Source organism: Hemicordylus capensis, chromosome 2, assembly GCF_027244095.1.
Source record: "Hemicordylus capensis ecotype Gifberg chromosome 2, rHemCap1.1.pri, whole genome shotgun sequence".
NCBI classification, from domain to species: domain Eukaryota; kingdom Metazoa; phylum Chordata; class Lepidosauria; order Squamata; family Cordylidae; genus Hemicordylus; species Hemicordylus capensis.
The window spans coordinates 33157335-33184874 of record NC_069658.1 but is presented as its reverse complement, the minus strand read 5'-3'; positions in this window follow the sequence as shown (position 1 = coordinate 33184874).

Sequence of the window (27540 nt, the reverse complement as noted above, 5' to 3'; positions counted from 1 at the left end):
CCCATTGGGCACTATCACCCACCCACTCTTTTGGCCCAGGGACCCCTTTTTTATCCAAATTGATTCAGATTCAGATTCGGAAAATTTGGGTACAAATAGAATCTGGGGTGATTCTGCAGGGGGTAAGATTAGGACCCAAAACAAATTGGGGGTGTTTTGATTTGGGTACAAATTGAAACAAAAAAATCAATTTGTGCACACCCCTACCAGGTTTACTTCTTCATGTTTGCTAGACTCATTGTACAGTGCTTCTGTGCATACAAGTAATATTTGCAAAGACTTGTCTGTGCAATTAGAAACATTGGCTGACATCCTGCGCAGAGTAATGCAGGAGGTTCTCAACCACCCGTGCTGCTGTGGGTGTCTAAAGCAATGCCCGTGGCATTGTTCAAGGATACTCTTGTGCTAATACTGAAAAATGCACAAAAAATTGCACAATGCTATGTCCATTATTCCCAGAGGACACTGTGTCACATAAGTGCATTTGTACAAGTTCAGGGATTAGTGCAAGAATGCTCTTGTGCAACACTGTGGGTGTTGCTTTAGATGCCCATGTTATAGGATGTATAGGATGTCAGCCACTGCTTTTACATGGCCCACTACCACTTACCACTACCACATGGCCCACTTTCTGTTCCCTCTCCACTGGTGTTCACTATACATGTATGCATGTTAGAAAAAGGCCCTTCAAGGGATTTGTTTCTGAATAGTTGAGCATTCCTAGGGTTGCCAGTCCTACAGGACTGGCCTACAGTCTTCAGGAATAGGTATGAATCTCTAGGGGACTATGAAAAGCAATCATGGAGATGTAAAAAAAAATTTTTTTATTTTAATGTGTCATTAATGTCTTTTTTTCTATTATGACTTTATCTTTTTATTAATTTTAAATGTGTTATGTTTTCTGTTTTTAATTCTGTACACTGCCTAGAGATTTTTATACTATTTATTTTATTTTATTTTATTTTATTTATTAAACTTCTATACCGCCCAAACTTTTGTCTCTGGGCGGTTTACTAGGTGGTATATAAATTCAATTAGTAGTAGTAGTAGTAGTAGTAGTAGTAGTAGTAATGGCTTGATATTGTGAAACATATTGGGTAAAAATTTAAGCAAAATATATCCAGGAATATCTTCAGTCAACACTGACAATCGTAGTCCCCTCCTGCAGTTTGAAGTGGTAGAGCCCAGACACTGCTTTACCACCTTACTGAGAAGTAGGCCAAAGAGCCTTCACATAATGTGCATATTGCCATGGAAACGCTTTTTAAAATTTTAAAAAATAACAAAAATAACAGCATTTTGATCATAGATATGCTGAGGGACTCACTTTTGTAAATCTGTACTTCCACACAAGGAAACAACTACGAGACAAAAATAGCTGCAACCTGGCTGTCCCCAGTACTGCTCCCCCTCCCTTCATCATTCCATTCAACATACAAATATTTTTTATAACACAGGGATAACTTTTTATTCTGGTGTTTTTCCGTAGAAATGGACCAAGTGGTGGTAGCAGCTCCTGAGACTATATCAATCAGCACAGGTAACTGTCTGTGTCTAGGGATCAACAGCCCCTTCAAATTATGTCACAAAATAATTCTTCTAAAAATGCACAATGCATTATTAAGTTAATTATGTATTTCAAATAATCTGTACTCCTAGAAATGATTGTGTCATTCTGCCACATGTTGCTTAGTAATGCAGTGTCAGGAGCTGCCATTGTGGCATGACATTCAGAAGAGCCCTCTTTCAATCCCCAAAATCCACTCTGTGCCCATAGCCTTCATACAATGGTCATGGAGCAATTCATCAAGCTGAGAGAGTCACTCCGTCATCACCTCCTCTCTCTCATATCATCTGCCAAAGTAAATTTCCCTCCAGTGCTGCCCCCAAAACTTTAGGAGGGCAATTGGGGGGCAATTTGCCAAGGGTTGCCTGACACCTGGAGCCAACCATGACTGTATGGGTTACTGTAGCCCTCTTCAGAGATTATAAATCATGAGCAGTTCTCATGCTTAAAGTGGGGGTGGGGGGAGTGAGGAGAAGTCATCACTCAACCCTTCACCCTGAAGTACAGGCCGCATTTGCATTGATCACAAAATCACAGTTAAATGGGGCAGAGCTTGGAATTTGTGAACGTCCGAATGTGTGAAACTGCGGTTTCATGGCAAAAGCAACCTGCAGTTTCCCTTGCCGAACTCCAATTTGAACCTTCGGTTTGAGGTGTGTTTTGCTGCCCAAACCTGACGTAATAGCAGCGCTATGTCTGAATGCAGATGCTGCCATAACTGCAGTTTCATGCTGTTTCTGGAACCATAATCATAGAGAGGGTGGCCCAGATCCACCCAGGATTGCGCCCACTCCATGCCTGTCCCTTGTTTCCCGCTACTGGCAATCAGGAGAGAAATGGGACAAGATGGAAAGATGTGCACTATGTGCTTGCTCTCTGAAAATGTAGTAATAAAGGTGTATGTTCACAAGCACATGCAGCTGCAGTGGCATCAAAAACTGGCAACCCAAGTAGATTGCTGGTAAGGTAACAGATGGCAGAGCGGCAATACCCAGGGTTGGATTCAAAAGGCAGCCCCACCCAGGAATTCCTGAATGGCTCAGTCTATTTTTTGTACGATGTTGTTGTACCAGGGGGCCACAGCCCCTTGGGTTAACACATGTGGTTCCTAGTCTTTCTCGTGAGAAGAACCATCCAGCAGGAGCAGTATTGCCTCCGGTGAAAGGAGTGATTCTACATGTGCAATGATGATGGATGCTATTCCTGAACGGACCGCTCTCTCATGAGCGTGGAAGGCTATGGTGATACCCCTTCACAACTCATGAAAGAACCATTGGGAGAATGGGGATTGGGCAGAATAACTAATAATGTGTGATGCAAGCTCTTCTCCTCTAGACCGCTCCCTCACAAGAGGGCCAGGCCATAGAGATATGCATGTGGGCCAGATGGCAGATGCTGCCCAGCATTTTATTTTTGCATGGCACAGTGACCCCACTCTTCTGGGGTCACTGGAAATCAGGGCTCCCCTCTCCAACAATTCACTGCTGTGGCCAATCTGCATTTACCGTAATGCCAGTCTGAAAATAGGAAATTTGAATGAGAGTTAAGATCTGTCCCTGGTTCCAGTGTTTCCCCAGTCTGCCCTCCTGGCAACGCCCTGACACATGCAGCATCAAATTCTCCTTTGGGTGCCTCAAAGGCTTCCCTGGAGAGGAGGAGGTCACTATGCAAACATTCTATCATTAACCAGAGACAATGGGGACCCCACACAAGTAGGGGCCCCCATTTTTGGATGGCTCAACTCATGAGCACTCAGTCTGTTGGAAGACTGAATGTTTTTGAGCCTAAAGTCCTCCCCAGTGAACTGGCCTTCTCATGAGAGGGCTAATTTCCGACAGCAAGCCAACATGGGGGCAGGAGTATGGTTTGGTCTCCATGGACTGCTTTGCCAGGGTGAGCCATCTCAAGAATATCCTTGGTCACAGTGGGCCAGACCCCAGGATCCATTGCCCTTCCTCATATACATATCCCCTCCTCGACGTCATCATGTTCTCCTTCCTGGAGTAACAGAAAAATAGTGCCCCTCAGCATCCTCCCACTGCCAGAAATTGTTTGCGAAATACTATTTTTGTGGGGTTCTTATGGGGTTGGCAAACTGAGCCACCAGCGGCACGGGCTGCTCAGGGGGAGGCTGGTGGAGTGGGGATTAGTCACTGCCCCAGCAGCATAGGGAGGCTGGTGGTGGCCCATGTATGGCCGCCGTGGCCCCCTCGCCCTGCCCCCACGTCTGAAGTCAGACATGGGTAATGTGGTCTCACTCCTAAATGCAGCCGCGCAGTCCTGTTTGGGAAGGAGATCAATCGGCCCCAGTGCAGCACGGGCCAATTTCGGCTCCAAATGGGGCCACGCAACCCCATTTGGGACTGAAAAATAATGTGTGTCCCCCTGCACCTGGTGTCAGATGGGGGGGGGTGTTCTGGGGCCACGTGCATGGCACCTGGTTGGTGGTGGCCCGGGTTCTTTGAACCTGTTTGTCCAATGGTCCTCCGAGATAGGCTGGGGATTCTGCTGGTGTACCAACCACCCCGCTGCACTTCAGTCTCCCTACCTGAGCTGGTGGGGGTGGTCTCGGAGGTGGCCTTGGGTTCCCCCAGGCTTATTGTTTTGGGGGACTTCAATGTCCATGCTGAGGCCCCCCAGTGGGTGCGGCTCAGGATTTCATGGCCTCCATGGCAACCATGGGCCTGTCTCAATTGATATCGGGCCCTATCCATGTGGCAGGACACACTCTGGATCTGGTTTTTGCTGACCGGGAAATAAATGATCTGGAGGTGGGGGAATCTGAGACCACTCCCTTGTCATGGACAGTTCATCACCTGGTGGGGTTTAGTTTGACTGCTCCATCTGCCCTCTGCAGGGGTGGTGGGCCGATTAGGATGGTCCGCCCCCGGAGGCTTATGGATCCGCTTGGATTCCAGACGGCCCTTGGGGAGTTTCCAGTGTCCAGAGCTGGTGACCCTGTCAAGGCCCTGGTTGATCTCTGGAATGGAGAGACGGCCCGGGCTGTTGACACGGTTGCTCCTAAACACCCTCTCCAGCTTGGTGGAGCCCGATCTGCTCCTTGGTTTTCCTCGGAGCTTAGGGCGATGAAGCAACTCGGACGACAGCTGGAATGATGCTGGAGGAAGAGTCATGACGAATCCGACCGAACACGGGCTACAGCCCATTTTAGGGACTACTCCGTGACGATGGGGGCGGCGAAGAAATGCTTTTTCTCCACCTCCATTGCGTCTGCTCAGTGCAGACAAACGGAGCTGTTTCATGTGGTAAAAACCTTGCTCCACACATCCCCCCCAGACAATGGGGGAGGAGTCATCTACAGCTCTTTGTGATCAGTTTGCCTGTCACTTTGCAGATAAAGTCTCTCGCATGCGTGCTGACCTGGACTCCAGAGTTTTGACAGTTCCAGCAGATGTGCCTCTGGTATCATCTGGTCCTGTTGTGTTGGTGCGACCTGAGGATGTGGACAAGATCCTGGGCAGTGTGTGGGCGACTTCGTGCGCCCCTTGCCCTTCATGGCTAATAAAAGCTGCCAGGGAGGGGACAGGCAGATGGCTGGAGGTGATCATTAATGCTTCATTAAGGGAGGGCAGGATGCCATCATGCCTCAAGGAGGCGGTGGTAAGACCAACCTGGATAACTATAGACCTGTGTCTAACCTTCCCTTTTTGGGCAAGGTGATAGAGCGTGTGGTGGCATCCCAGCTGCAGAGGGTCTTGGATGATACGGATTATCTGGACCCTTTTTGATCTGGCTTCCACCCCGGGTATGGGACTGAGACTGCCTTGGTCGCTCTAGTGGATGACCTACGCCGGGAACTATACAGGGGGGTGCATCCCTGCTGGTTCTGCTGGACCTTTCAGCGGCATTTGATACCATCGACCATGGTATTCTTCTGGGCCGCCTCTCGAGTATGGGAATCGGAGGCACTGCATTGCAGTGGTTCCAGTCCTTTCTTGGGGGGAGGGTCCAGAAAGTAGTGCTGGGGGACTACTGCTTGGCCCCATGGCCATTGGCCTGTGGGGTCCCGCAGGGATCGGTCTTGTCCCCCAGGTCCAATTCAAGGTGCTGGTTTTGACCTTTAAAGCCCTTAAAGGTTTGGGCCCGGGGTATCTGAGGTACCGCCTGCTCCCAAGGGTTGCTGCCCGCTTGATGAGGACATCTGAGGGGGCCCTGCTCCAGGTGCCGACAATGAGAGAGACCCAGCTGACATGCACGCGGGACAGGGCCTTCTCTGTTGCTGCCCCTAGACTTTGGAATGCTCTCCCAGTGGCCATTCGCTCCTCGGACTCCATCACGGCTTTTAGGAAGCTTGTTAAAACTTGGCTTTTTATCCAGGCTTTTACATAATTGTTTTTACTGCTGCTTAAGTGTGTTTTTACCTGCTGCATTGTTTTTATGCTTGTATTTTATAGATTTTAAATTTAGTTTGTTTTTATATTTTTTAGCTTAATATTTTTATTGTCTTTTTATTGTATGTTTTAACTTTTGTAAACCACCTTGGGGTTGTCTTTTAATGAAAGGCGGTATATAAATGCAACAATAAAATAAATAAATAAATAAAATGGTGGCGCCGCCCCCCACCATGTCCACCACCGCCACTGCGGATCATATTTGTATATACAAATTTACTTTCCCCCCATCCTAACTGGCCCACTACTACTACTACTAGTACTAAATAATAATAATAATAATAATAATAATAATAATAATAATAATGGCACTAAGAACAAATGCAATAAGAGCAAAAGTAGAAAAGTCAACAACAAACAGCAAGTGCCGCCTTTGTAAAGAAGCAGATGAAACAGTGGACCACCTAATCAGCTGTTGTAAAAAGATTGCACAGACTGACTACAAACAAAGGCATGATAAGGTAGCAGGGATGATACACTGGAACATCTGCAAACAATACAAACTACCTGTAGCCAAACATTGGTGGGACAATAAAATTGAAAAAGTTGAAGAAAATGAAGATGTAAAAATATTATGGGACTTCCGACTACAAACAGACAAACATCTGCCACACAATACACCAGATATAACTGTAGTCAGGAAGAAAGAAAAACAAGTCAAAATAATCGACATAGCAATACCAGGGGATAGCAGAATAGAAGAAAAAGAAATAGAAAAAGCCACCAAATACAAAGATCTACAAATTGAAATTGAAAGGCTGTGGCAGAAAAAGACCAAAATAATCCCAGTGGTAATTGGCGCCCTGGGTGCAGTTCCAAAAGACCTTGAAGAGCACCTCAACACCATAGGGGCCACAGAAATCAGCATCAGCCAATTACAAAAAGCAGCTTTACTGGGAACAGCCTATATTCTGCGACGATATCTATAACAACTGACAATAAAATTCAGCCATCCCAGGTCCTTGGGAAGGACTCGATGTCTGGATAAAACAAACCAGTCAATAACACCTGTCTGACTGTGCAAACAAGAAATAATAATATCTCAATTTTCTGCGACTGTATACTTTTGGCATTGAGTTTGTTCTTCCAGTAGCTCTACAGTCTCCAGCCCTGGTTGCTCAGCTGAAGATCCTGAGTCCTGTAACCCATTTTTTGACAAGTGCCCAGGTACTCTAGCACTCGACGTGGCCCTTGTTGACCCGGGGGATGACCCATCTGGTATAGAATTCATTTTTCTTGTTCTCACCATGGTTATGGGATTAGGCACATTTAGTCTGACTTCTCAGCAGAGACCTGTCTGGTTTGTTGCCAGACAGTGTTACCACCATTAAGTTGCCACCAGTGTCTTTCTTACTCACCCAATATATTCCTTACTAACTTTGATCTTCAATTCGGCATGCTTGATCTTGTCACTTTGGAGAATGCCCAAATACTTATAACTTTCCTCAGGTGACAGACTCTTTATGTTGTTTCTGTTTGGCATCTCACTTCCTTCACTAGTTGTCATTTTTCTTCAATTTATTGCAGAGGCGTAACTAGGGAAAACGGCACCTGGGGCCAGCACTGAAATTGCGCCCCCCCCCCCCGCCGCCCCCCCAACATACATCTGACTGACACACATGTGTTTTTTCCTCACAACAACCCTGTGAAGTTGGCTTGTATCTCAAACATCAGAATTATGATGCAATGAATGATGATACATACTACATTATATTTTATGGATAGTTGTTTTAAGAAACATTAAGGGAAAATTCTGTTGTGCAGAAGGAGCTGAAGAAATTCTGGTAAATACACAAACACACATCTTCCAGCTGTCCAGTGCTGTTGTCTAGATCAGATACAGTCATCCATGTTGCAATATTAAAAAGGAAAATACTCTAGCAATTTTTTTAAAAAAAATCTTCTATCCCTCTCACACAAACCAGGGCAACTGTTCAAATATAATTAAACTATCCTGCAGACTCAGAACGGCTGGCCTATACATCAGCCATAATGCAGCAAGGGGAGGCAGGACAGATTTTAACAGGTTTGGTGATACAAATGAGAACGCTGTAGTCAAACCCAGCAAAACCAAAAAAAGATACCATATTCACAAGGAAGACACAAGACATTATAAGGAAACAGTGTACTAAATAGCTGTCTCTCTTAATATAGATAGAATAGTTTATGGGGAAAATCGGGCTGCTGGGTAAAAAAGATGAACAGAAGGGCGGCCGCCGCCGCTCACCACCGCCACATTGCCGCACGCCTGCCGCCACTAGGGGCGATCCAGGGGGGGTGGGGGGGAAGCCACTTTTTGGCGCCCCCCACGTGGCCCGCCGGGGTGGCGCCTGGGGCACGTGCCCCCCCTGCCCCCCATCATTACGCCCCTGATTTATTGCCAATATAGCACATTTGTCCAGTCCAAACACAATTGCGATATCACGGCTATAAATTCTAACCTTATTGAGTAATGACTCAATTCAGATGGTGACTTTCCATAAAGCTTTAGATTATCCATAAAAAGAAGGTGGGAAAGCTTAACTGATGTTTTTGAAGTTTGGTATCCATGGTTTGTTTTGTTCAAGATAATGGATAGCGGAATTAGGGAGATTACAAAAAGGCGACCATAGGGGCCACAGAAATCACCATCAGCCAACTACAAAAAGCAGCTTTACTGGGAACAGCCTATATTTTGCGATGATAGCTATAATAATAACAACAATGTTGATTTAAAAATTCAGCCATCCCAGGTCCTTGGGAAGGACTCGATGTCTGGATAAAACAAACCAGTCAATAACACCAGTCTCTTGTTTACGCAGTCAGAAAGGTGTTATTGACTGATTTGTTTTATCCTGTTGATTATTTTGACTTGTTTTTCTTTCTTCTCAACTACAGTTATATCTGGTGTATTGTGTGGCAGACGTTTGCCTGTTTGTAGTCTAAAATCCCATCATATTTTTGCATCTTCATTTTCTACAACTTTTTCAATTTTATGGTCCCACCAATTTTTGGCTACAGGTAGCTTGAATTTTTTATTTTTATTTTTGCAGATGTTCCAGTGTATCATTCCTGCTACCTTGACATACCTTTGTTTGTAGTCAGTTTGTTTGTAGTCCGTCAGTCTGTGTGATCTTTTTACGACAGCTGACTAGGTGGTCCATTGTTGGATGAATGTCTGAGATGCGATTCACGGTTTGAAAAATTAAGCATGGGTTAGGCAACCTACCATTTCACGTTACATGTGAATGTGGCCACACAATTAATGGAACTGTTTTTCTGAATGGGGCGGCACCATAAGCGTTAAGAGTGTTTCAAGCTTGAAACAAGACACCCTATAAATAAAGGGCCTGTTTCAAGCTTGGAACAAAACAGCCCCACACTACTCGGGACAGCACGAATAGTACGACACTATCTTTAATTTTTCTTTAGTTATTCAAGACCCTTGGAAAGGGCCCAATAATTAAAGTACCAAATCCAGTCAATAACATCTGGTAGACTGTGTGTAAATAGCAATAATAATAATAATAATAATAATAATAATAATAATAAGAAGAAGAAGAAGAAGAAGAAGAAGAAGAAGAAGAAGAAGAAGAAGAAGAAGAAGAAGCCAGGCACTACCTTGAAGATGTGGAGGGGCTTGCGAGCTTTGAGAATGCAGAGGGCTATGCTGGGAGGGCCACCCAAACCAGACAGGCCTCTGCTGAGAAGTCAGACTAAATGTGCCTAATCCCATAACCATGGTGAGAACAAGAAAAATGAATTCTATACCAGATGGGTCATCCTCCGGGTCAACAAGGGCCATGTCGAGTGCTAGAGTACCTGAGCACTTGTCAAAAAATGGGTTACAGGACTCAGGATCTTCAGCTGAGCAACCAGGGCTGGAGAATGTAGAGCTACTGGAAGAACAAACTCAATGCCAAAAGTATACAGTCGCAGAAAATTGAGAAATATTTATTTATTTATTTATTTATTTATTAGTACTACTACTACTAGTAGTATTAGTAGTAGTGGGCCAGTTAGGATGAGAACTAGTCACAGCTCACAATAAGTTCAGGGATGCAGCAAGAGTGCACCTCCAATTACTAAGGATGTCCCAACATGCTGTCAGGTGCATGGGTACATTAATCATCCAATTGCCCTTTACATGTGCTCCAAAACTCTGTTTAAATAGGATTTTGGCATATGTGTAGAGGGCTGTTCAGATGAATGCCCTGCTCATGAGAGTAAGGGATGCCCCAACAGCATTTTGGGACATCCTCTAGTAATGTCATGGCGAGTGCTCTCTCAGCTAAGGGTGTGCACAAACCTGGATTTGCCAGTTCAGCTCAAATCCAAATTTGAGCTGACCCAACCCAGCTCAGTTTTGGCCCAGTTGAGCTGGACCTGGTTCAAGTTTGAACCAAGCAGGCTCATCCGGCTTGAAGTTATACTTGTAAAGGGAAACCAGGTGATGATTCATTCCCCTTTACCAGTAAATGGGCAGGGGAGCTTTCCTAAATATAGCAGGAAGGGGAGTAAATTTGTATATACAAATATGATCCGCAGTGGTGGTTGTGGCCATGGGGGGCAGTGGCTCAGGGGCGGACCCACCATTGGACAAATGGGTTCAAAGAACCCAGGCCACCACCAACCAGGGGCCATGAGCATGGCCCTGGACACACATCCCCGTGTCTGATGTCCGGCATGGGTGGGCATTATTTTGGTCCCAAACGGGGCCCCGGAGCCCTGTTTGGAACCGAAATTGGCTGGAGTGACTGAGAAGTGACTCTCCCTTCCTTAAAGGCAGGGACAGCCACTCTTGGTCTCGCTGCCCACAAAGCGGGGCTGATGATCTCCCTCCCAAACAGGGCTGCGTGGCCTCGTTTAGTAGGGAGACCATGTCCCCCGTGTCTGTCGTCAGATGTGGGGGTGGGGCCAGGAGTCTGCGGTGGCCGCACATGGGCCACCGCCAGCCTCCCTATGCTGTAGGGGCAGCTATTTATCCCCACCCTGCCAGCCTCCCCCTGAATAGCCCGGGCCGATGGTGGCTCAATTTGGGTCTTCTCTGGCCCAGTTCAGGCCTCTGCACATGCATGGGGGCCATTTACTGATCTCTGCACATGCAGTGGGGGCGGCAGAGGTTGTGGAAGCCACTGCCCCTGCTGACCAGTTTTCTCTCTTTTTTTTTCCCCCATCTATGTGCGGAATTAGTTTTGTTCTTGGCAGCAGTATCAAGGCAGTGTGTGTGCATGGATATTCAGAATTGGACCTTCCTGATTCAATCTGAGCGAGATCTAAAATAAACAGAGCGGACATTAAAAACAACTTGTGTGCACATGCATGTGTGTATGCCTTAGAGGGAACACTGCTGCTAACCCCCTGTGACCACTGCAGCCTCAGTATATACCTATAAGTACAAATTTACTCCTGTCCCACCTCCTCTATGCTTAGGAAAGACCCCCTGCCCCTGCCTGTATTGGTAAAAGGGAATCCTCACCGGCTTCCCCTTCACCAGTATACCTCCAAGCCGGCTCAGTTTGAACTAGGCTCAGTTTGTCTCGCACCCACCCACTCCGATCCTGTTGAGCCTAGCCAGCTTACGCTCAGCCTGGCTCAAACCGAGTCAGCTTGTACATCCCTAAACTCAGCACGACCCAGTCCTGATTCCATGTTGCAGCCAGTTTGTCTAAACTGGCCCAAAGTTCTATCATTAATCAGTTAAACAGATGATGCACACAATTTTGTACTTACTGAATTAGGTCCCGAATTTGAAAATGCTGACTTTTAAAGGCTTCATATGTTTAAATTTATTCGGTTAGCAGAAACTGATATAATTAAGATAAAGCTTGCACACATGTCTCAACATCAAAATCTAGCAGATCAGTTGCGAAACAAGAACACCTCTAAATATGTTATCAATATATCTATCAAACCTACAAATCTGGTAATTTTTGGCATTCACATATGAATGCTGCTCATCCCAATTGAATTTTGTGAATGACCAACAAATAAATATGTTATTTCCCTATTTTTTTGTACATACATCAGTGAATGTTAACAAGCACTTGTAGTTGATTGTCAGCAGTCCCTGGGTGTATTCTCTGAGTTTTTGAATATTCACAAAATTTGTCTGGTATTGTCAACATCCACAACTGTGGGATAACTGTGATAGAGGTATAAACTCACAAGACATGCTATTCAGATTAGCACTTTTCGGTGGGAAAGAATACAAAAGCCTCTTCTTTTTTTCCTTCAAAAGACCAATATTTAAAGGGTGTTGATTTATGTCAATCAATAATTTATCAACTTGTTCTCATTCTCTGCTGCCAGCCAGATGCTTCTAGCCTTGCATTGCCAGACGATGTCAGCTGTGAAGCATAATGGCCTTGTGCTGCATGTAGAAATAAGAACATAAATATTTTAAAAATCCTGCTACAGGAAGTAAGGGGAGTTGGTGTGGGGGAGAGATTTTCCTGGTTTACTGTGAGACTAACCCAGGTCTACATATTTTATGGTTCAGCTTTATCGACAGTGGAGGCAGGGACATTGCTTGGGCTGATTTTTTTTTTTTAACCTCCTAACAAGGCTGACAGACTGAAGTCTTTTCATGGCAATTTGTTGAAGACATCTGGTGAGGCTTTCTAGAAGATGAACACCCGGCAGAGTGTTCCTCTGGTATCAGTTGGCATGGCAACCAGCACAAGACTATTTGACATCAGTAGGTTTCGAAAGGTTGAGGCCTAGTTGAAAATCCATTTGGTCTCCTACCTGAAAAATATCTTCTTTTGAAAATGCACTAAATCTATTCTTTGGGATCTAGACTGAACCAGTACTTAGAAAAGTGGTACCTTTCCTTTTGTTTTTTAAGGCAGGAGATTTAATGATTACAGGAAGCAAAGATGTCAATATGGGCACCAAAATTACTTGCACTTTACTGAAAAGAGGATCATTAGAAGGTCTGTCAGCAGGATGTGAGGAAAGAAAAATACACTATTATCAAAGTTTAATACATTAATTACTACAAAACACCAGTGGGCAAATAACTAATTATACAACATCATTATGCATTATTAAACATACAAAATTGCAGATTCTGACCTTGTCATTTCCCCCTAACCATTATTAGGTAAGATGTTCTCATCATATCCCATCTTTCATTTACTGCACAAAAAAAGATATCTTATTTGGATTTATTATTTTTTTAAAAAAGAATAATATGTGGACCATAAAATCATGAGGTAGTGTGAGTATTTTCCTCATGAGGAAAGACTAAAGAGTTTGGGGCTCTTCAGTTTAGAAAAGAAAAGACAAGTAAGGGAGGTCATAATAAAGCTTTACAAAATTTTGCTTGTAAGCAGCTGGAGCGAAATTTTTCTCATATTCCCAGATCTCAGAGTCAATCAATGAGATTGCTTAGTATTAGATTCAGGACAGACAAAAGAACGTTCTTCACACAACACAACACACAATATATTTATGGTAGGAGTTCTCAACTTCGGGTCCCCAGATGTTGTTGGACTACAACTCCCATCATCCCAAGCCACTTTGGCCTTTGTGGCTGGGGATGATGGGAGTTGTACTCAAACAACATCACAGGACCCAAGGTTGAGGACTCCTCATTTATGGAATTTATTACCCAACATATAGTGATGGTCATCAGGTTATATGGCTTTAAATAGGATTAGAGAAATTCACAGGTCAGGAACCAATCTAAGCACCGTTGAAATAAATGAGACAAATTATGCATGTTAACTTAATTCCAATGAAGCCTCATCATGATTAACTTAGTCTGGATCCTGCCGACAAATGACAGGTCTTTCAATGGTCAATTCAATCTCCAAGTTCAGATGCACTACGCTAACACCACTGAATACTAGAGCTGTGTGCAGATTTTTGACTACACACCCCACATTTAACAAAATTCCTGCAATGGGGGGGGGCGCATTTGGTAGGGGTTAGAGCTTCCTCTCACTTTTGTGAGGGCACCCACAAAAATTTCTTAAAATCCGAGAGTGAGTGAACAAGGGGTGGGTGGAGCTGGGGGCACCTCAGGAGCTGGGGCCCCCGGGTTCTATGAACCCATCTGCTCAATAATAGCTATACCCCTGGCAGAAGGGTTATGGCCATGGTGTTTTATTGCTCAAGCAGGTAGCAGCAGTTGCAGAGGTCTTAAAGAGCTGTTAAACCTGCATTGTCATTGGTGCTATTTTACTCCCTGGAAGACACCAAGGAATGACATTGTGTTAGTGGCGGACAATGCAAATGAGTGGGGTGGGGTGGAAAACAAGCCATAGGAGGAGTGTGTGATGTTCCCATTCTGCTGCCCTCCACCCCCAGTAAACTCTCACCCTTTCTCAACTTGCCCTACCCCAAGCCCAGTGGGTTGGTAATTCACCCGGTTTGGGATTGAACTCCACAACCACCCTGTCATGGGAGTTAATTCCCCAGTCAGGGAACCACCAGACCACTGGGCTCGGAGTGAGGCAAGACAGGAGAAGGAAAGAGGCAGGCAGGGCGTGGCAGGATGCATCATGCACTGCACCTGCGGCTTATTTTCCTACCCACCCCATTTATTTGCACCGGCTGCCACTGCACTGCATTGTGATGCAGCATCATTATCCAGTGCATTCTGGGAAGTAAAACAGCACAGGGTAGGAGGCAAGCAGTGCTTTTGACACTGGTGCTTGCAGAAATGTCAGGAGCTAGTTTAAGCAAAGAAGCAACTCCTATGACCTCTCTGCCGCCATAGATGACTCTTCCACCCCCATGAAATCTGACACATTTTCCCGATTCCCCATGAAAGTATTGAATTCCTTACCCCATTTCCGCTAGGGATGTGCAAGGAACGGCTGGGTGGTTCGAAGGCGGCGGGGTGCATCTTTAAGGGCAGGGGAGGGCGCATTTACCCCTCCCACTGCTTTCCCCGCGCCGGTGCTTTTTACTGTTAAAAGCCTTCAGGGCGACAGCCTCCTTGGCCAGAAGTGGCTGGAAGTACCGGGTGTGCGTGCGCCCATCATGTGCGCATGCATGCATGGCAGATGCACATGTGCCCGGTACTTCTGGCCACTTCCAGCTGAGGAGGGCAACAGTGTGGCAGAGAGGTACGCTGTCACACCAAAGGCTTTTAACAGTAACAAGCACCAGTGGGGGGGAAAGCAGTGGGAGGGGTACGTGCACCCTCCCCTGCCTTTAAAGAGGCACCCCCAGTGCCTTCGAGCCTTCGAACCGGCCCCATGTTCGAACCTATTTGGAGGCCTATAAAAGGGCCTCTGAACAGGTTCATGCACATCCCTAATTTCCACCTCAGAGAAAACAATGAAAACAAACAACAACAAATATTTATATACTGCTTTTCAACAAAAGTTTCCAAAGCAGTTTACACAGAGAAATAATTAATCAGTAAGTAAGTAAATAATATGGATCTCTGGCCCCAAAGGGCTCACAATCTAAAAAGAAGCATAAGACAGACACCAGCAACAGTCACTGGAAGTAGTGTGCAGGGGGTGGATAGGGCCAGTTACTCTCCTCCTGCTAAACAAAAAGAGAATCACCACATTAAAAAGGTGCTTCTTTGCCCAGTTAGCAGGATGTTGTTGTTGCTATTGTATCATTCAGTATCCCCTAACTCTGGTTTCTGTGGTTTTTATCAGGCATGGCCCACATCCTTGTTAATTCACCTTGGCTAAAAAAAAATGGGGGGCGGGATAAAATGCAATGTCGCACATACAATACAATGATACATGAGCCTGGCACATGCACATAAGTGAAAATGCTGTTATTTTAATTTAATTTAATTTAATTTAATTTGTTTAATTTATGAACTACCCCATCCAGAGACTCTGGGCGGTGTACAACTAGTTTAAAAAACATAAAAAACAAACATCATTAATAACACACTACTTAAAACAATATAAAACAATTTTAACACAATTTAAAAGCAATTAAAATACTTAAAAACAATTAAAAAACCTTGGAAGGCCAGACCAAACAAGTAAGTATTTAGGGCTCTCTTAAAGGCCAACAGCAAGCCTAAACTGCAGATATCTGCCAGGAGTGCTTTCCATAGGCCAGGAGCAGCTACAAAGAAGGTCCAGTTCCAGTACTGGTGGTAACTAGAGACGGACCTCTCCAGATGACCTCAACGTGTGATGGGGATCATACAGAAGAAGGCACTCTCTAAGGTAGCCCAGACCCAAGCTATTCAGGGCTCTAAGGGTAATAACCAGGACTTGGTATTTTGCCTGGAAACATATCGGCAGCCAGTGCAACTGTTTTCAGACAGGCATAATATGGTCTCTCTGGGTTGCCCCTTATATGAGAGCAAGTCCATTAGAAATAATTGCCTTACTCTCACATAATGACATTTCCAGGATTTTTGTGTTCGGAAAATTTGTGCAGTTGTGCAGCTAGTGCCCCCACAATGATGCGTGGCTCATGTGCCATTGTTCTGTATGTGAGCCATTGGCTGACATCCAGACTAAATTCCTCATGAGTAGTCCCATTACTCTCAATGGGACTACTCATAAGCTATTTAGTCTCACCATTTGCCACTTTAAGGAAAAGAAAGAAAGATGGCATCTGCTCAGAAAGAAAGAAGAGAACACACATCTCCTTTTCTAAGTTAAATTTCACATTTTGTTACAGAATGCAGCCGAAAATCATAATTAAAATCATGATTTGTGCAACATTTGCAACTGGACTGTATTGCCACTTTACTGGGAAACCAGATGTAACCCAGATTAGTCAGGGTTATCCAGGTTAAATGATGCTGTAATAAACAGTATTTGCAATGAAAGGTCTGGCTCTAATTAAAAGCAAAGCCCCCCCCCACCCCCACCCCGCTCCCCACTTTCTCTTCTGTATCACAAAACTGTTTGGGAATATTTATTATATGCAAGAAAAACCTAAGGCAGTGATTCAACTAAATGTTATGCACACATGGAGAAAACTGAGAGTGCAGCTGGAGTTTCACTTGCTGTGTTTGCTGCAGCAGTTCGTACTACCAAAGAAACATGTCATTTCTCAAATTGAGCACTGCAGCTGCTTCTTTCTTTGGCAGTGGGTACTGCTGCAGCAGGGAGAGCAAACGAACTAGCAGGTGCACCAGCAATTCTCTTCCATGGGTGCCTCCCTCTTCTTTGGACTGCAATTGAAGTTGCTAAACTCTCTTTAAGAAGGCCGATTGGGGGGAAATGAAGCATACTAGATGTAGTCTATAATATCATACCGGATGTAGTCTATAATATTTTAATATTGGTAACTCTACATGGGATATGGAAAAAGAACAGATGCTTTGGTGATGGAATGCTTTTCTGAACATATTTGCTCAGGAGTTGTCTCGATGAGCTCAATTATTTCCATTTTATTCATAACATGAGCATGTATTTACATCCTAAAGGCTTTGGGAATGTGCTTCATTCTCTCATATCCACAGGGCGAAAAAGTGCTTAATGCTGGCTAGATCATGCCTTCAGTGAATAATTGTGTGATACTGGACCGCTTCACATGACTGCTGGCAAATCAGTAAGCCAGGGAAATGTTGGGAATAAGGATGTTCACAAACCATGGTCTGAGCACATTTTGGGAAATCCAATAAGGAACTTTAAAAAAAAGGAGAACAGGCCCTTACCTGCTCTCCGCCACCCCATTCAGCTTCCTGCGGGGGTGACAGACATCCCAATAACCCCCCGCGTGGCATCAGCACACCCATGGCATCCGTGCATGCGCAGGCACCATTTGTGTGGTCAGCAACACCATGCTGACCACGCAAATGGCACCCGCGCATGCACAGATGCCATGTCTGTGCTGACACACTGCATGGAGGGTTATTGCAATGCACACCCATGCATGGCCCCAGCAGGAAGTAGAATGGAGCACCAGAGAGCAGGTAAGGAGCTGCTCTCCTTTCTCTTAAAGTTCCCTTTTGGATTTCCCAAAATGTGCTCAGACCATAGTTCGTGCATATCCCTAGTCAGGGACAGAGAATGCACACTCCTGGTAGGCATGACGTCTGACATGAGCCCACTCCTTGCAAGTTTTGTTCCTGCATCAGATTCCTGAGATTCACCCAACATTTCCCCAAGATTATCCATGCAACTTCAAATACAGTTTACAAGTGGGTAGAGGATCTCAGAAGAATGTTTGGGTGAATCTCAGGAATCCGGTATAGGCCCTGGACTTTTGCAGGTTCAGACGTCCTGCCCCCCAGGAGCACATGCTCTCTGTTCCCAAGGTATCCCCCACATGTTCCTAGCTTTCTGACCTGAGGAGATCATGTAAAGCTGCTCACTTACTATGGAATCACAAAACTGGTTGACATTTAAAGGCTAAGTAAGCCAGCCATGCTTCACCAACAGATTGGACAAAAAGGATAAAGCAGAACTAGAGACATAGTTCACTGTTGACTTCATCAGAATTTCCTTGTCCAGATGCATTTGATCTCAGGTCTCAAGCCCAGCTTTCTTTTTTAATTAACAAATATCAAGCTGCCAGTGACCCCTTTTCAACACAGTCCTCCCATTCACACTTTCAACTCTAGCTAGCCTTTAATCAAAATAAGCTGTTTTAACATCCTCACCTGTGGAGTCAGTCATATATCTCCATTGTTTGCAGGCATGATCCAGAAATAAATCTTGCTCCCTGGGACCATTCATGTCATTTTAAACTAACAAGTTCAGTTCTGAGAAGCTGAATAGTAGACAATTTCCCTACAAACATTTGTCTTTCTCTGCTTTAAAAGATGAAACTTGGCGTGAGGTGCCATGAAATATATTAGATGGTGGAGGCTTGCATAATTATAATTTTACAAAGAGCATGAAGTTCTTCCAAAAGTCTGTTGGTCAGTCCTGCGCTGTTTGGCTGCTTAGCTTTCATTACCTTAAACACCCTATGTATAGGATTGCAACTGGAATGAACTGGGAGGAAAATGATCTAGCAAATCCTTCTAAATTGAAATTGCTTGCCAAAAATTGAATGTATGAAAGTGGTAACAGAATGAGGTAACAGAGTGGGGCAAAATGTTAGAAAATAACTCTTCTAGGATGTTGGCAATTAGAAGGAAGGAAGGAAGGAAGGAAGGAAGGAAGGAAGGAAGGAGAATTTTTGATATGAACGAACTTTGGGTGTCACTGAGCTACTTTAAGTCTCATGCATCTCTACCAGAAACAACTTTCTTGTACTCTACCCACCCATTTTTTTATGTCATTGAGCCTGAGGAAGAGATCTGTGAATCTCAAAAGACACCTCACTTTGTGGCTGGGTCCAAATATATGATTTTATTGTCCTTGTTTGGATCTTTTCATCTTTTCTGATCTCTTGGAAAAAATGCAGTAAAAGCATGTAGAAAAACATATGAACTGTGCAACATCGTCTTTCTCTATGGTCAATTTATATTTCATATCTGTTGCCTAGGGATTTGTGCTTCAGAGGAAAAGGCTACTCAGTCCATTAGCAGATCTGAATTTATGATGATAAATCCCTTGCTGTTCAGCTGTGACAGGCATTACTCTGCTGTAATGAGTAATAAATGTAGATAAGTCATGTGTCCCTGTGGATTACTTGGCCAGAAATTACATTTAGAAGAAGGCTAATTGCCTAAAATTTATCCAAATTCAATACAAATTTTATTGCTGCTAATTGCCTTTCCAGGTTTAGCAGCATTAACGATATTTAAATGTATTTGTCAACCACTTTGGTGCACTTGCAGCCCTCTAGAATGGGAGGAACAGCCATCCAATTTGGACATTTTCACTATTTCTGTAATTTAGCAGTAAATCATTATGACTTGAGACACAATTTTTCCATTCTTAATCCCATAACAAATCATGTTTTCACAATTGTATTAATGTTTCCACCATAAACATTGTCTTTACTATACTTGGTTTGGAGTAGTTTTCACATGACTTGCTTGATATAGCAGCAATAATTAATGGCCAGCAATATAATAATGTAGTCACACCTACCATGTCACCAAATTAAGCATCAAGTACCAATCCCAGCTGGATTACAGCCCAGATCCTTTGATTCTTGAAGGTGGATGGCAACCATTTACCCAAAATAGGATGGGGAAGCAGAATAACCCTCCCACCTTTTGACCCTTCAGGGGGTCATTTGAAACTAATCTGGCCAGCCTTCTAATTGGGTGGGAATCCTATATCAACTTTCTGGGCTAAGCCATTTCCCATTCTGCTAGTGGTCTGCTGCCATCAAGTCAACACAGAACAGAAGGTTGCTCCACAGGTTTCTGAGTTGAAGCAATTAGAGACATGATCAAGAAGACATCTACCAAACACTGAACTGATGGACCAGTGGTGGACTAGGCCAAGAGCTACGCAAAGCATTAGCTGGCATTTACCCCTTCTTCCTCCTCCTCACTGAATTAACTCTTTTGGAGTGAATAATTCCTTAATGGCAGCTGTCTTCAAGGTGCTCAATCTCACAACATTCTATCACATATGCTGAATCTTGATTAAAATTGCATGCAATGGTTGGGAACTTTTGTACCAAACATTGTTTCATTTTTTGAAAATTCACCTCAGTGATTACCCTTTTCACAGTTATCACATGCCTTCAATAATATAAAAAATAGGCCACTACAATGCCTATTTTACAGAATCACAACTTAATATGAGAACTGTCTTGGGCAACATGATCCCATTCACCTACTTTCTTCTGGAGTGATGCAAGCCAGGATTTGGGCTATGAATTAAAAACAAAGATCCTAGGTTGGACTTCCATATGAATGCAATCCAGCATGCTTATAATATAAATTTGAATTTCATTTGCATTAGGCACCTATAGTTTTGTTGACACATGTCCCTTATTGCTATCTCACTTGGGGAGTAGCAGAATCTGGTACAATGCTTGAAATTTGTCTCCATACTTCAACGATATTGGACGAGCGAAAACTGTTTCTAGAGGCCTGTGGGGAGTGCTGTAAGCTTGCTGCTGCCCCTGATTAATGTAAGGAAATGGAATGAGTAGTAAGCAAACTAACCTTGTCATTAGTATGCAAAATTTAGCACGTTTGGACAGCTCTATGTATAAAACAGGATCAAAAGCAACAGTTCAGTATGAAGAGAAATACAGTCAATTTGCTCCTGTAGCACATTAAGTGTTGGCTGTCTATAATTTCCCACTTTATTCAAAATGAGCACTCAGGCAGCAGTATTTAGATACAGTGAAAAGTGACAGATAACCCCTAAATTTAACTGGCTCCAGGAGGGAGGGAGGTAGTTGGATAGCCAGTGGTCAAAGTGTGGGCCTTGAGTGGCCTGCAGAGCTTTCTTTCTTCCCATCATATGCAGTTTAAGAACTGATGCAGTTTACGTTTTCAACCCACCTTGAAAAAGACATGGACAACCATATGGGTGAATTAAAGGTTACAACCGTATTAAAGCAAATTATGAACTGTAAATAGCCATTTATATAATTCCAGTGTGGGCCAACCACTGAGGTCAAAGTGAAGGAACGTCTTCTGCCCTCAGTTTGGATGGATGATATCACCCTGGCACTGAGCACTGGATCAGGTTGGTTTTGGTTCTCACTATTCACAAGCACAGTAGACACGTGTGATCTGGCTCAAAATTGAGCCGGCTCGACCTCAAATCAGCTTGGCTCAAAGGCTCGACCACGACCTGAGCTGTTCCTGGTTCAGGCCCAGCTCGAGGGGTGTAGTAAAATTGTTTTTAAAAATGAATGACCACCACGAAGGGCTGCCACTGGGTCATGTAAATGGGTCATGCAAATGGCCAGTGTGTATGTGCAGGTCAGTGTACAGGTCACTGGGTCACATAAATGGCCAGTATGCATGTGCAGCAGCCCAAAAAATGGTCACCACATACATGCAGATGGCTAAAACAGGCTGAACCAGCCCTGGGAGGTGGAGGGAGGCCAGCAGGTAGAGGGGGAGCCACCAGAGACCCCTCCTGCGGCCACTGCAGCACCCCCCAGGCTGCTGCAGTTAGTCAGTGGTGGTAAGTCATTCATAAAAACAATTTTACCATCCCCGCCCCCCTTGTGCCAGGCCTGAACCAGTTCGAATTCAAACCAAACAGAGCCCAGCATGAGTGCGTACAAAACTGAACCAGACCCGGTTTGGCTCGAATCTGGTTTGATTTGAGCCAAACTGGGTTTTCCAGTTTTGTGCACACCTCTCGAGCACACTAAATAGTGTGCTGAAGAAGCCCTCAGCATCATTATCACAAAGAAACTTAACCCGAGGCTGAATGAAGGCATCAAGGTCCATGCCTTTCCCTCTTCTTGAGCTACTCTCATTCAAGGTTTAGTTATGCCAAGCCACACTTCATCCTTCTGATGCTTCGAAAGGTTCTCTTTTCTCCACCTCACACACTATAATTTCCAATTCTGACCTGTTTAAGAAATACTATCTGGACACCAAGCCCTCCTGTTTGCCAAGCCAGCTGGATGGTCTGGGGTGAGTCATCGAGGCCAATGCCCAAGGAAGGAGGGACAGCGGTGGACAGTGGTGCAGAAGCATGGCAAGCAGAGACATCCACCCACAACCATGAATATGGCCATGGTGGGGCCGAGGAGATGGCAGTTCCGCCCATTGGTGTCAAGCAGCCGGTGATGGGGTAGAGGTCAGGTGAAGGCAGAGACTGAGGACTATATAGGTGAGATTAATAAAGGCAGCGAGGGATGGAAGGCTGGGGTGGTGGCAAGATGTCTGGCCTGTGCATCTATATTTAGGAAGGACCTGACCAATGATGATGGCAGGTAGTACCAGGAAAGGGGCCAGTCATTAAGAGGAACCACTGCAGGGAGGAAGGGAAAGGGTGAAAGAAAACCTTTCCCTCACCACTGAGGCCAGCCCTAAAAGGCCTTCCTAGCTGGCCCCAGACTCCTTAAGCCACCTGGATGAGGGAGGGTACAATATTGTTTCACTTCCCATAGCCAATCTGGGAAATGATCAAAAGAATTGCTACTTGGCCTCAATAGGTAACCAGCTGGTCTTCGGAGAAGGCCTGAGAGAAGGGGATGTCCACCAAAATAGTGTGAACATATTCCCACTCCCACTTTATATTTATTTATTTATTCATCCATTCATTCAATTTCTATACTGCCCTTCCAAAATGGCTCAGGGTGGTTCACATTAAAACAAAACCATTAAAACCAATAAACAGTTAAAAACAGAGATTATAGAACCCCATAGAACAATGAGGCTCTTCTCATGATCGGTGAGAAGAGCCTGGATGGGGTTTGTGGGGAGAGTGGGCTAAGCCCACTCTCCCTGCAGATGAGCAGGGAAGCAGCCATGGGTGGCCGCCGCCGCCCACATGACTGCTGGCTCCATTACGGAGCGCAGGGGGCTGCGGGGATGCCCTGCGGGAACACACAGGGCATACTGGAGAGACCCCCGAGCCGGGATGCTGCTTTTTAGCCTCCCCATCAGGGGTCTACTTGTGAGTTGCCATGGCACGGAGCCGCGGCGCAGCAACACACAAGCACAAAGATGGGGTTAGCAGTGCACTCGCTCCACTAACCTCGGCTAAGGGCAGGGGCAATTAAGCAGGTTACCCGCTTGTAAACCACCATGGCCACAGTTTGAAGGAGACACCTGGAGAGTGAGGCTTCCCAAGTACTGGAAATTTTCTCCATCCATTGATTCTCTCAAACAGGAAGGGCTAGAAATGCTTCCTCCTAGACTGGGAGGTTGCTTGAACAATGAAAATCCTTCCTGGATCTGTTCTGACTTTTGGCTTTTCCCATGACTCAGCAGCTCTCTTTGCCTTTGGGCATGAATTAACCTCCCAGATTGACCCTCCTCAGCTCTGATTCCTGGCCTGACTCCTGGCTTGACTCCTACTTCAAGACCGCCTATGGCTCAGACCTGTCATGAGCCTGGAAACTCTGGTGAATACCCAGAGCTTCCCTGTATAAAAAGTTGTCTCATAGGAACATAGGAAGCTGCCTTATACTGAGAAGACTAATGGTCCATCTGGCTCAATATTGTCTATACTGACTGACAATAGTTCTCCAAGATTTCCAGCTGATTCAGATTGTCCTCTGTCCATCCAGCCCACCACAAGCAATTAAGATATGCACACTATATGGCAGCACATCCTTCCCGCTCACAGCATGTAGAGTTGCCTTTGCAGACATGGTGGCCTTTCCATAATCACACAGGGGAGCTATCCATCCAAATTACTCCTCTAAAAATGTTGCAAATACTAATTTAAACCACCACCACCCACACAATTTGTTTGTTTGTATGTATTTCGCTTTTCATTAAAATAATCCCAAGGTGGTTTACTATATCTTTAAAACAATACAAATTTATTAAAACAATACAAATATTAAATTTCAGTATTAAAAATAGTGCAAATCTATTAAAGTTAAAAGCATGTACACAGTAAAACAACAAAGCATAACAATATAGAGTGCAACAGCAACACAGAAAATAACACTCAACTAAAAACCTGGGTAAAAACCATATTTTTACTTGCCTTCTAAAAGTTGTTATTGAAGCTGAGGAGTAGATGCTAGGTGGGAAAACATTCCAAAGCTCGGGGGCAATGACTGAGAAGGCCCTGTTCTGTGTGCATGAGAACCATGTGCATGACAACCTCCCTCGTCATTGGCACATGGAGCAGAGCCCCTTCCGATGATCTTGTCAAGTGGCCAGAAACCCTTAGGAGCAGGCGGTCCTTCAGATATCCAGGGCCTAAACCATTAAGGGCTTTAAAGGTGAAAACCAGAGTTGCCAGAACCTAAGGGGTATACTCGTGGGTCAAATAGGCCGTAAGGCAGAATTTGGCTTTTTTAAAGCCAAATCTGGCCACCTAGGTGAAAACCAGCACCTTGAATTGGACCTGGAAACAAATTGGCAGCCAATGTACCTCTTTCAGATTGGGCATAATATGGTCCCAATGGGTAACTTTGGATAAAATCCTAGTTGCTGCATTTTGCATTATTTCCAAATATTCTTCAAGGGCAGACCCATGTAGAGTGTGTTACAGTACTACAGCCATGATGTGACTGTGGGTAACTGGCCAGATCTGCCTACTCAAGAAAGGGACATAACTGGCACACTAGCTGAAGCTGTGCAAAAACACATCTGCCCACCACCTCCACCTGAGCACCCAAAAGCAGAGCCAGGTTTACTAATAGGCTTTGGAATGTGCTCCCTAATGAAATAAGAGCCTCCCCATCTCTGACAATTTTTTAAAAAAGTCTTTAAAGACGCATCTGTTTGCCCAGGCTTTTAACTGATACTGTTTTGATTGTTTTTAATGTTGTTTTAGAATATTGTTTAAAAAAATTTAAATTGTTGTGTTTTAAATTTCTTATTTTTGTTTTTAACTAATGTTTTACTTTTGTTTTTATCTTCTTGTAAACTGCTCAGAGACGTGAATTATGAGCGGTATAAAATATGTAAAATAATAATAAATAATAATAATAATACCCACAAGCTTTGCACTTGCTCTTTCAAGGAGAGTACACCCCCTTCCAGAACTGTTCGAATCCTCACATCCCAATTGGTTCTCCTACTGACGAAAAGCACTTCCATCTTGTTTGGATTCAATCCCCAGCCCATCACTGCCTCCAGCCCCCTATTCATGAAATCCACCACCTCCCTAAAACTGGGTGATAAGGAGAGGTAGAGCTGAGTATCATCCACATATTGTTCAGAACTCACTCAAAGTCCCTGAATGACCTCTCCCAGCAATATCATGTAAACAGCATGGAGGACAAAATTGAACCCTGCAGGCTGACTGCCAAGGAGTTGAGCCCCAGCACCATCTTCTGGACTCTCCCCCCAAGAAAGGGTTGGAAACATTCCAAATCACTGCCTCCAATCACCACACTCGAGAGGTGGACCAGATGGATACCATGGTCAATTGTATCAAACATCATGAAGAGGTCCAGCAGAACCAACAGATACACACTCCCTCTGTCAGGCTCAGTGTTCCATCTAACAGAATCCCAGATGTGGTTGACTACAACTCCCATAATCCCCAAGAAAAAACTATTGCAGCTGGGGATTCTGGGAGCTGAACGTCAACAACATCTGGGAATCCCTGTTGGAAAGAACACTGGTCAAGCTCCTGGCATATTAGAGAAAGGTGTTCTAGGACAGAGGTTCTCAACTTGTGGTACTCCAGATGTTACTGAACTACAACTTCCATCATCCACAGCCACAGTGAATTGGGACAGTTGGGAACTCCTGTCCTAGTACATTATGAGGGGTGAAGAACATGCACGCTGGTCCAGAGTGTAAAAGCTAGGGTGAGAATACAATGACCAGTCTGAGAAAGAGACTGCAATAAAAAAACAGAGATTAAACAGTCTAAATCAGGGATTCTCAACGTTGGGTCCCCAGATGTTATTGGACATCAACTCCCATAATACGCAGCCCCAGTGGCTTTTAGTTGGGAATTATGGGAGTTGAAGTCCAATAACATCTGGGGACCCAACCTTGAGAATCCCTGGTCTAAATTGTTGCCTAGATTTAATAGTATTTCCAGTTTGTCAGATACCCTGGTAATTACAGTGGACAACAGGGGGAGTCCAGGAATCTCTTGCAGACAATTCTCAGCACAATAGGCAATAATTTCCAGGATTCTTTGGGTGCAACCACAATGGTTGAAGTGGCATAAAACTGACACATGCATTGTTAATGCAAGGCCTCCAAGAACATATGAAGGTCTGTATCTGGAAAATACAGATTTCTTCCTAAAAAGGAACATAGGAAGCAACTTAATATTGAGTCAGACAATTGGTCCATCTAGCTCAGTAGTGTCTACACTGGCAGCAGCTTCTCCAAGGTTTCAGGCAGGAGTCTTTCCCATTCCTACCTGGAAATGCCAGAGATTGAACTGGAGACCTTCTGAATGAAAAGCAGATGCTCTTCCACTGAGCTGTGGCCCCATCCCCATTCAATTAATTTGAATTTCCACAGCAACTTTAGTAGCAGAAAGATTAAGTATGTATTTTTTTAAAAATGAATTCATCATTTAATTGCAAATAAGATTCTAACTAGGTGTGAAAGAGAGTCCCAAATTGCAAGGACAGGAATGACAAGGACTTCCATCCTCTTGACAACTGCCAGGAGAAGAGGGAATTGTTATATAAGGTTGCATTAGGAAGCATTGACAGCTTGTCTCTCTGATTTGTGCAAAACATGGTTCTTCATTTATCATGATTTTCACCCCCCCTGACTTTTCCCCACCAAAATGATTAGGACAAAATAAATGCTTATTTTGCTACAGTTAAGGAACTGATGACTCAAAGGGAAGAAAATGAAAGAGAAGAGATTTGTTTCCTTCACTATAACATCAAGATTGGAACAGAACAACCTGTCATTTGATTAAGGAAGGGAAGAGTTTGAGATTTCACCAGAATTGGATCCAACATAGCCAAATCCCTTTTAGTCCTCTCCATTATACAATTATATATTTATTTCTTGCACTGAATATTTTAGTGGATGAGCATAAATTATGAAGAAGGGAATATTTTAAACTCAAATATTAGCTGATATCCAGTACAACAACATTTCCACACAGTTGCTTTAACTGGCTGTCAAGTTATTCACTTAAAGGGAAGGAGGTGGGAAATTGTGTGGCCAGATATCCCAGT